The sequence below is a fragment of the Helianthus annuus genome, chromosome 15, assembly GCF_002127325.2.
Source record: "Helianthus annuus cultivar XRQ/B chromosome 15, HanXRQr2.0-SUNRISE, whole genome shotgun sequence".
NCBI lineage: Eukaryota > Viridiplantae > Streptophyta > Magnoliopsida > Asterales > Asteraceae > Helianthus > Helianthus annuus.
Window position 1 is genome coordinate 27,250,292 of NC_035447.2, and position 8,132 is coordinate 27,258,423.

At 36.2% G+C, this 8,132-nt stretch overlaps 1 long non-coding RNA gene across 1 annotated transcript; it reads right to left on the bottom strand.

Moving 5' to 3' along the window:
* Window positions 1–5,460: 5,460 nt before the first annotated feature.
* LOC118487173 lies at window positions 5,461–6,536 on the bottom strand. Its single transcript, XR_004880590.1, has 3 exons — window positions 6,448–6,536; window positions 6,231–6,338; window positions 5,461–6,145 (listed from the first exon to the last, which is right to left on the bottom strand). It is a non-coding gene; the product is annotated as an uncharacterized LOC118487173 (long non-coding RNA).
* Window positions 6,537–8,132: the final 1,596 nt, after the last annotated feature.

The following is an 8,132-nucleotide window of genomic DNA, read 5'->3' on the forward strand; positions in this document are numbered from 1 at the left end:
GAAGGAGTGCTTTTGGGTGATTTATTAATTGAAGTAAAGATGGTTTGAAGTGAAGTGAGGGCAGTGGTGGATTGTGGCTGACTGACAGTTGTTGAAACAACTGGTGTTTCAACTAATGTTATCATTACAACAGATGTGGTAACATCTGATGTCTTCTGCTTTTTCGCAGGAAGTGATGGTGGTGATGTGACATTGATGAGAGCAGTGGTGGATGACTGACAAACAGCTGTTGAAACAACATGTGTTTCAACCTCTGTTGTCATTACAACTACTGATGTGTCAGCACATGTCTTCTGCTTTTAAGCAGGGGTTGATTTGATGGCTGGTGATGTAATTGAAGTGATGAGTTTTGGTGGTGAGGTGATTTTAGGTGGAGGTAGAGCAGTGGTTGTAGTGTGTGTTATAGTGGTGTGTGTTGAAGAGATGGCAGCTGTTTGGCTACCAGTTTTTGAAACTTGCTTTTCTTTTTCTGGTTCAACATAAAGGCCATCTTCTATTCCCTTCTTCCTCCACTTCTTGGTTTCCTCCCCTTTTTTGGCATTATGTGGAAGGGGGTTATCAATGAATAGTACAGTGGGAGGAGCTTTGCCAGTGGTGTTCTGGATGCTGGCCTTTATAGCCTTGATGTCTGCTTGAGTATCTTTGAACCTTGACTCCACCATGTTTGTCAACATTTGTACATGTACTGCATGCTGCTGATCAGCCATTTGTTTTTGTTTTTCAAGCAGGGGGTGGAAAACACTCCATAGCTCATTTGCAGCAGGTTTAGGTTGTGCAGGAGGTTGAGCTGGAACAGCAGTGGATTGTGCTTTTTGAGCTTTTAACAGCTGTTGCACCATATCCTTTATTTCACCAACTGTTGTTTCCAGATTTTCAACTCTGCCGTTAATTCCTGATATTTTAAATCATCACCAACTTTAATGGGATCATCTGATTTCCCACCAGCAGTAGTTATATCAATGTGTGACTTTGGAACTGAGTCCCAGAAATCACTCATTGATGCCCCTTGTTCTTGGTTCTGGGGTCTGGGGTCTTCTTCCTTCAACACTTGATAGCCCTTCAATGTTGCCAGTGGTTTTAACATACTCACTGGTGGTTATCAGAGGTGCTATAGAAGGAATTGCCTTCAAGGAAGTCTTATAGATGTAACCACTGTCCAAATGTAAACCAGTGGGTTCAACATTGGTAGTGGCTGCTTCACTTGAACTACTGACAGGAATTACTTGTAACTCCTGCAGTGTAACCTCCTCAGTTGTTGCTGGGATAGCAGAGACATAATCATCCGACCCAGTCACTTGTAGGAGTATGCTCTCAGTGATATGTGATTAAGAGGAACTGGTTTGTGTCTGAGCTATATCAACTGCATGCAACAAAGGTATTATGGATTGTGGTAATGTGAGAGGTGAGGATAAGGGTGTTGAAAGAGACATGTCCTTGGCATCAGGACTGTGGAAGATGGATCTGAGTGGATCCAGAGCTTCATAATGTGGAGTCCCTGTCTTTACAACCTGATCCTTTTGTGAGGATGCAGGAGGAGTTTGAGGTAAGGGTGGAGATCTTTCTACCATTTGCTGTGAGGAAGTAGCAGCAGTGGTTTTTTGGTGACATTTGTGTTGTCACTGGCAGTTGCTCTGGGATCTCATCTTCCAGAGTTGCCTTTGCTTTGGGTTTGGTGGGCTTTTTGTATGATTTCTTTTTGGTCTTTTTGGTGATTACAGGTGTGGGTTTCATAGCAGTGGTTGTGCTACTATGATCACCTGGAGCAGTGGGCTCAACAGTAGATGCCTGAGGAGCAGTGTTTTCTGCTGAAATCTGCTGAGGCACCTCTGCTTTTGTTTTTGTAGGTGCCATCATTCTAGAGAATGTTTCAGTGGTTAAACCACTTATTTTAAAATAAGCACCTTGTTTGAGTAAATTTTCATTTTCTTTTCCAAATTTTTCTTTGAAATAGTAGCTTAGAAACCTTGGAAAAAGTAGAAATGCTTTGCTATCAACATTTTTTGTAACACCCCAAAAATATTTAATATACATAAGTTAAATGTAATATTAAAGGATGATGCCTAAATTTAATTATGATGAAAATAGAGGGATCAAAGTTGTAACTATCTAAAATTTGATTAATAAAATAACAATTAAGAAAAAACCCACACACAGTACGTGTGTGGGAGTTCTGTGCGATCGAACAAGGCAAAAGGAGAAGGGAAACCCTAGTTCAAGAAATCAAGCAATCCAATCCAAATTCATAAGCTAATTTAGTGCATAATCCCTAAATTGTGATTAGCTAACCCTAATCTCTTAAGTGGTAAGTTCAATTTCTGAAAATCTTGATTTGTAGAATGAGGGGATTAAACCCAATCTCGATTTCTTGAATCAAAATAGGAAATCTGAGTTATAATTGCCTTCTAGAGCAAGAATTATGCTTGATTTTAGGTTGTATGAAAAGTGTAGTGAAAACCCACTTTGTAAAGATTATGTTACTAATAGGAAGCTCATAATGATTATGATCATGTGTTAGTTGATATATGAAATTGTTGGTGATGTTTGAATGCTAGATAAACTGATTTAGGATGAAAATCTATGTAAATTCAAAGGAAGGTGATTCTTGTGTTATGATGAACTAGTAAGTATATGCTTAATAGACTTGTACCTTGTACCTTAATTATGATGCCTACCAAGTGTTCGATGAAATGCCTAAAAGATAAATGTATATGAAAATGGTAGAATGAATCGATAGACTAAATGAAAGAATGAATGTTCTAATGTAGGCGTAAAGGAAGAAGGTACAAGCACCAAGAAAACGGAAGGAGCGCAAGATCGAGGTATGTTTCGTTGCATACAAATCTTTGTTATATTCTCTTTTATTTAATTTGATGTAGAACTATCCTTGTATAACAATCGTGACAAATAGCAAGTAAATGACAAATCCTTTGTGGATTTGGGTATGCTAACGAAAGTTGTGTTAAGCTATACATTTTGACCGATTGAAATTAAATCGTGTCAAGTAGAGATGAACGCCATCCGTTTGAACGGGTAGCTTCGAATTCCATAATGAATGTGAAAGTTTAATCCGTTATGCGGATATAACGAAGAGTCATGTTGAAAGCAAATAACCCAATTAAACGGGTCGAATGTGTATGCTTAACTCTCAATGAGAGTGTTTATGCCAAACCCAATTAAACGGGTCGAATGCGTATGCTTAACTCTCAATGAGAGTGTTTATGCCTAACCTAACTATTTGGGTAGTCGAATGCGTAAAAGGATGAATGTTTTTGTATGGATGGAGTTAAAACGAAAGAATTACGATTTAACTAGAGTGATAACTAACCTTTTAAAATTTTGATTGTTAATGTAGGTAAAACTCCTCTATAGGCGATTTGGAGATACGGAGCGAGCACGTGTTCAAGCCTTATTATACCAAGCGCTTCCGCTAGTTTATATGCATACTTTTTGGGTCCATGTCTTGTTATTTTGTTTAATCTTGTTAGAAGTCTTACACTTGAAAACTTGTTGTCTTTGTTTGGGGTAGTTTAATGCTAATAGGGTCGTAGATGGATGTTATCTATTATGTTAAAAACAGGGGGCATGTTCGTTTTACGAACGGGTCATGCCCAATTTTTGTAAAAATTGTTATTATGTGCCAAAGTTGGTCTTTTGATGTCCGCAAAAAATTATTTTTGTAAGTAAATTATCAATATGGAAAAGCGGACCTTACATTTTTCACCAAATCATGAAAGATTTCCTGGGAATAGTTATAATTTTCATTATGTAGAATGGCATAAGCTAGGCATTGGATCTTTAATGGTATTTCGTTAAAAGCAGTTGTTTTATTTGAAACACATGTCAAAAGAGTATGAAATAAAAACCTAGTTGCAGAGGGGAATAAACCTTTTTCTAAGGTATCCTTTTTTATTTGATCTGCATACCCCCTTTCCAGAAAATCAGTTTTCAACTCGCTTTTAAGAAAAGAAGTTTTACCTTTCTGATCATCAAGTTTAAAGACTTCTGAGATGGATTGTGGAGTAATTTGAATCGCTTTACCCTGTATGGAAGAATTAATGGCAGTGACGGTCTCGCCTTGTTTTTCGAGGGTAGCGTTTTTCCAAAATTCTCGCTGTGTTTGTTAGTAAATTGGAGCATCTGCTGTAAGCAAAGTTTTATACTTTGATGCAGCCATGATGTCGATGATTGAATCGAAGGTGTGATTGTTGGTGGGTTTTGTGAGTAGACCCAAGTAGTTGTGAGGGGATTTGTATGGTATTTCAATGGTTTCAGCGGCCGTTTGAGCAACCTCTTTGGAAGATGATGATGATTTTGATTTTGATTTTGATTTCGTCATTTTGATGAAGAAAATCGAAGAATGAATTTGAGATAAGAAGATGGAAACTGGTTTGAGAACAGTTTTTTGTGAATTCGAATCGACAGTAAAACCCCTGTTTGGGGTTTTTGATCAGGGTTTTATAGGGAAAAAGGTGATTGCTGACGTGGCAACGGTTACAAAGATCTGACGGATAAGAGCTGACCATATGCCAACCTCTGACCAAATAAAGGATAATGGAAGACAGTTGTTAAGGAAACCACTGATGGATGAATATCAGTTGATTACAAATGAAAATGAGGACAGTGGGTGACTTTAACTATCAGTGGATAGCTGTGTCAGTGGTTTAAAGCAATGAAGTTTGGTAACAGTGGAAAACAATGAAAATGATGGAACAGAGGTTGATTTTCAACACTGGATAGCTAAAAACCAACAGATGTTTGAACCAATCAGTGGTTACGACAGACTTTGATTTTCTCAATATGTAGCACTGGTTGTGGAAACATCTGCTGTTTGTGCTTAGTTTGATGAGTATAAATCTTGACAACTATACTCCAACATATACAATGTTTTTGAGGGTCCATTTTTTGCCCAAAAGATTCTCATCTTTTGGTAAGTGTGCAAGTTATCAAACTTGTTTTCCCTGAACTGTTGAAGCTCCTCTTATATGACACTACCCAACTTTCTGTCTTTTAGTGGATTTGAAGTTTACTTTGATCAGCAAGTGTTGGTATATCAGTAGATGAGCTTTAACATCTGTTTTGTACATCTGCTGCTCAGATGTTGTCATGATTGTCTTTTTTGTAATAGATAAACAATGAATGAATATGATTCAGTGATTTATGCAACGGAAATGAACACAAACTTTGTAAACACAATCAAGGAGGAAAATAGTTTTGATAAACACATGCTTTTCATTAATCGAAAGATTTGTAATCAAATCAAAAGATTACACTGCATGCTTACAAACTAAAACTTCCCCCCAGCCTGATGCTACTTGGTCGATCACACAAGAAGAAAGGATTGGATTAGAGGAGATAAACAAAATCAGTCCATCAAGTGAAACAATAAAGAGTACTGGTCCATTTATAGAGCATGTCAAACCACTAAAGCATCTTGGCTGACATCACCATGAACGTGACATCTAACAACTAACTCTAAGAACTGATCTATACATCCATTGTTATCTAACAACTGATCCTATTACAATAAGACAAAGTAAACAACTGTTTCTTTATTCCACTGCTTTATTCCAAGCAGGGCTTTGGTCTTCTCAGCAATGCTTGACTGAAGCCAATAGTTCGAAGAGCAGTACTTAGTATTTGGCATTCTTTTAGTCTTCACATCAGCTGTTGTGCTAAGCAGTAGATAAAACAAATCTGAAATATAGATCAGCAGTTGTTTGAACCACTGTCAAGGGGAAAGTCTGAAGCCTAACAACTGATTATTCTGGTTCCACTGCTCTGAACCGGTTTTGGCCTTAGTCAACTATTCCTCTGTTAAGGTTCAATTCCAACAATGTAATTCGGTATACCAAGACAAATAGAAGCTGCAGAAAAATTAAATAAAGTAGAAAATATACACTTGTTTATGGAATTTAGTAGTTATAAATTTAGGTGTTTTTGAGCTTGTGCTCGTCCTTAAAACTAAGTCTAAAGCAAACATATGAAGAGAAACCAGAAACAGATAATGTAATTATCGAACGTATTATAATCAAATTGCAAGAAAATTAGTTCTACATACCTATGTCAAAGGCAGAAATCCACAAATGAAAAGAACAAGTGATAGTGAGTTGTGCACATGGATTGAACCAAAGAATAAAGAGGACACCTGCAAAAAGATATTGAAAATTTAGCCATTAAAATGAGAGTATACTGCATTGTGATAGTGACTGGCAGCCCAACCAATTACCAACCTGGTCGGTTCGGTTTTCTTAATCTAAAACCATTATTGGCAGTTTAATCCATATTTCTTGCCTAGTCATGTTGTTCATTTCTTCAAGCTCTTTCTCATAGTTGCAAACCTAAATCGTCCAAATTTATATAAAATATGATCAGAGTCGGTGTATAAGCTTTTAGCAAGCCCATCCTTACTTTCAATTAATTCAGGTCATATAAGATAAAGATTACTACCGGATAGTTTGTGGTGGTGGTGGGACCCCAATACTTGAGGGCTGCTAATTCATAAGCTCTAGCTGCTATGTCTTCCTTATCGTATCCACCTGGTTAATTAAAATTATAAATCAACATCCACTTCACTAAGTTTAGTAGTTATAAATTTAGGTGTTTTTTAGCTTGTGCTCGTCCTTAAAACTAAGTCTAAACCAAACATATGAAGAGAAAACACAAACAGATAATGTAATTATCGAACATATTATAATCAAATTGCAAGAAAATTAGTTCTACGTACCTATGTCAAAGGCAGAAATCCACAAATGAAAAGAATAAGTGATAGTGAGTTGTGCACATGGGTTGAACCAAGGAATAAAGAAGACACCTGCAAAAGATATTGAAAATTTAGCCATTAAAATGATTGGAAGAATGAAAACCCTAGAGAACGATAATCAATCTTGTTGTTTTTGTTTTGAGTAGTTGAAAATCACGGGTCGTAGATGACATTGTGACCTGAATCGATGATAAGTTTACGGCTATAGATGCGGCAATCAGACGCCGACAGCGGCGGAGCACGAGGGCGTTGAGGAGTTGCGGTAGAGAAGCAGAGAGGGTGGAGTGAACAGGGGAACCAACTCCATCAGAGAGAAATTGATTGATTTCTGAAAGTGAACCTCTAATTGTGAATTTTATAGAGAGGTTTTTATGGATCAGTTGTTTAAAATTGAATTTTAGAGAGAGGTTTTAAAGTTTGAATAAAAAGTCTGAAGAAGAAGGAGAGAGAAAGATATGATTACTTCTAGGAATGCATTAATAGCAATTTCTCCTCCCCATGCAATTTCAAAGTTCCTTCCTAAAGATAACTTTTTTTAATAATAATAAAATCAGATTATATATTTGAAATAGATTAATGTAGATATAAATATTGTAAACAGAATTATAACATCAGCAACGCCAAGTGACATAGCTTAGAATGACAAGTAAGCAGATTTACATCAGCTCATAATCTCTTATTATAGATAATATAGATTCCTGACATTTTTAAAACTAAAGAACAACCGCTAAAAGTTGATGTAAATGTAATTCACCCAAATAATTTCAATTATTGATTTATTTGGCAGATATTCCCGGAAACCGCTTTCGTGAATTGACGTCTCAACCCCCCCCCCCCCCCAATTGCCAGCCGCTTTCTTTTGATTTCTTTTTTGTTTTTGAGCCACTTCACACCCCATGAATAGACCAATTACTATTGCTTTTTAAGTTATGAACAACCCAATTACTATTGCTTTTTAAGTTCTTTTTCCATCATAATACAAACCAACAATTCTCATTTTGCTCTACTTTTCATCATTAAAATTTGAACAAACTAATATTATTAATTATCCATCTCTAATAATAATAATAATAATAATAATAATAATAATAATAATAATAATAATAATAACAATAATAATAACAATAATAACAATAATAATAATAATAATATGAAATTCATTTGAAGACTCAAGGGCTGTTTGTTTACCTCTTAGTGAGACTCTTAATGTTTTAGAACTCTTATTGGTTCTGCACTTAATGATTCAGATTGTTTGTTTCGCGAGCAAATGTCTAAATGGTTTAGACATTTGCCTCTGAATGGTTAAGCACTATACTGAATGGTTAAGACCTCTAATCTGAATTGGTCAGACTTTTGCCTATGAACGGTTAAG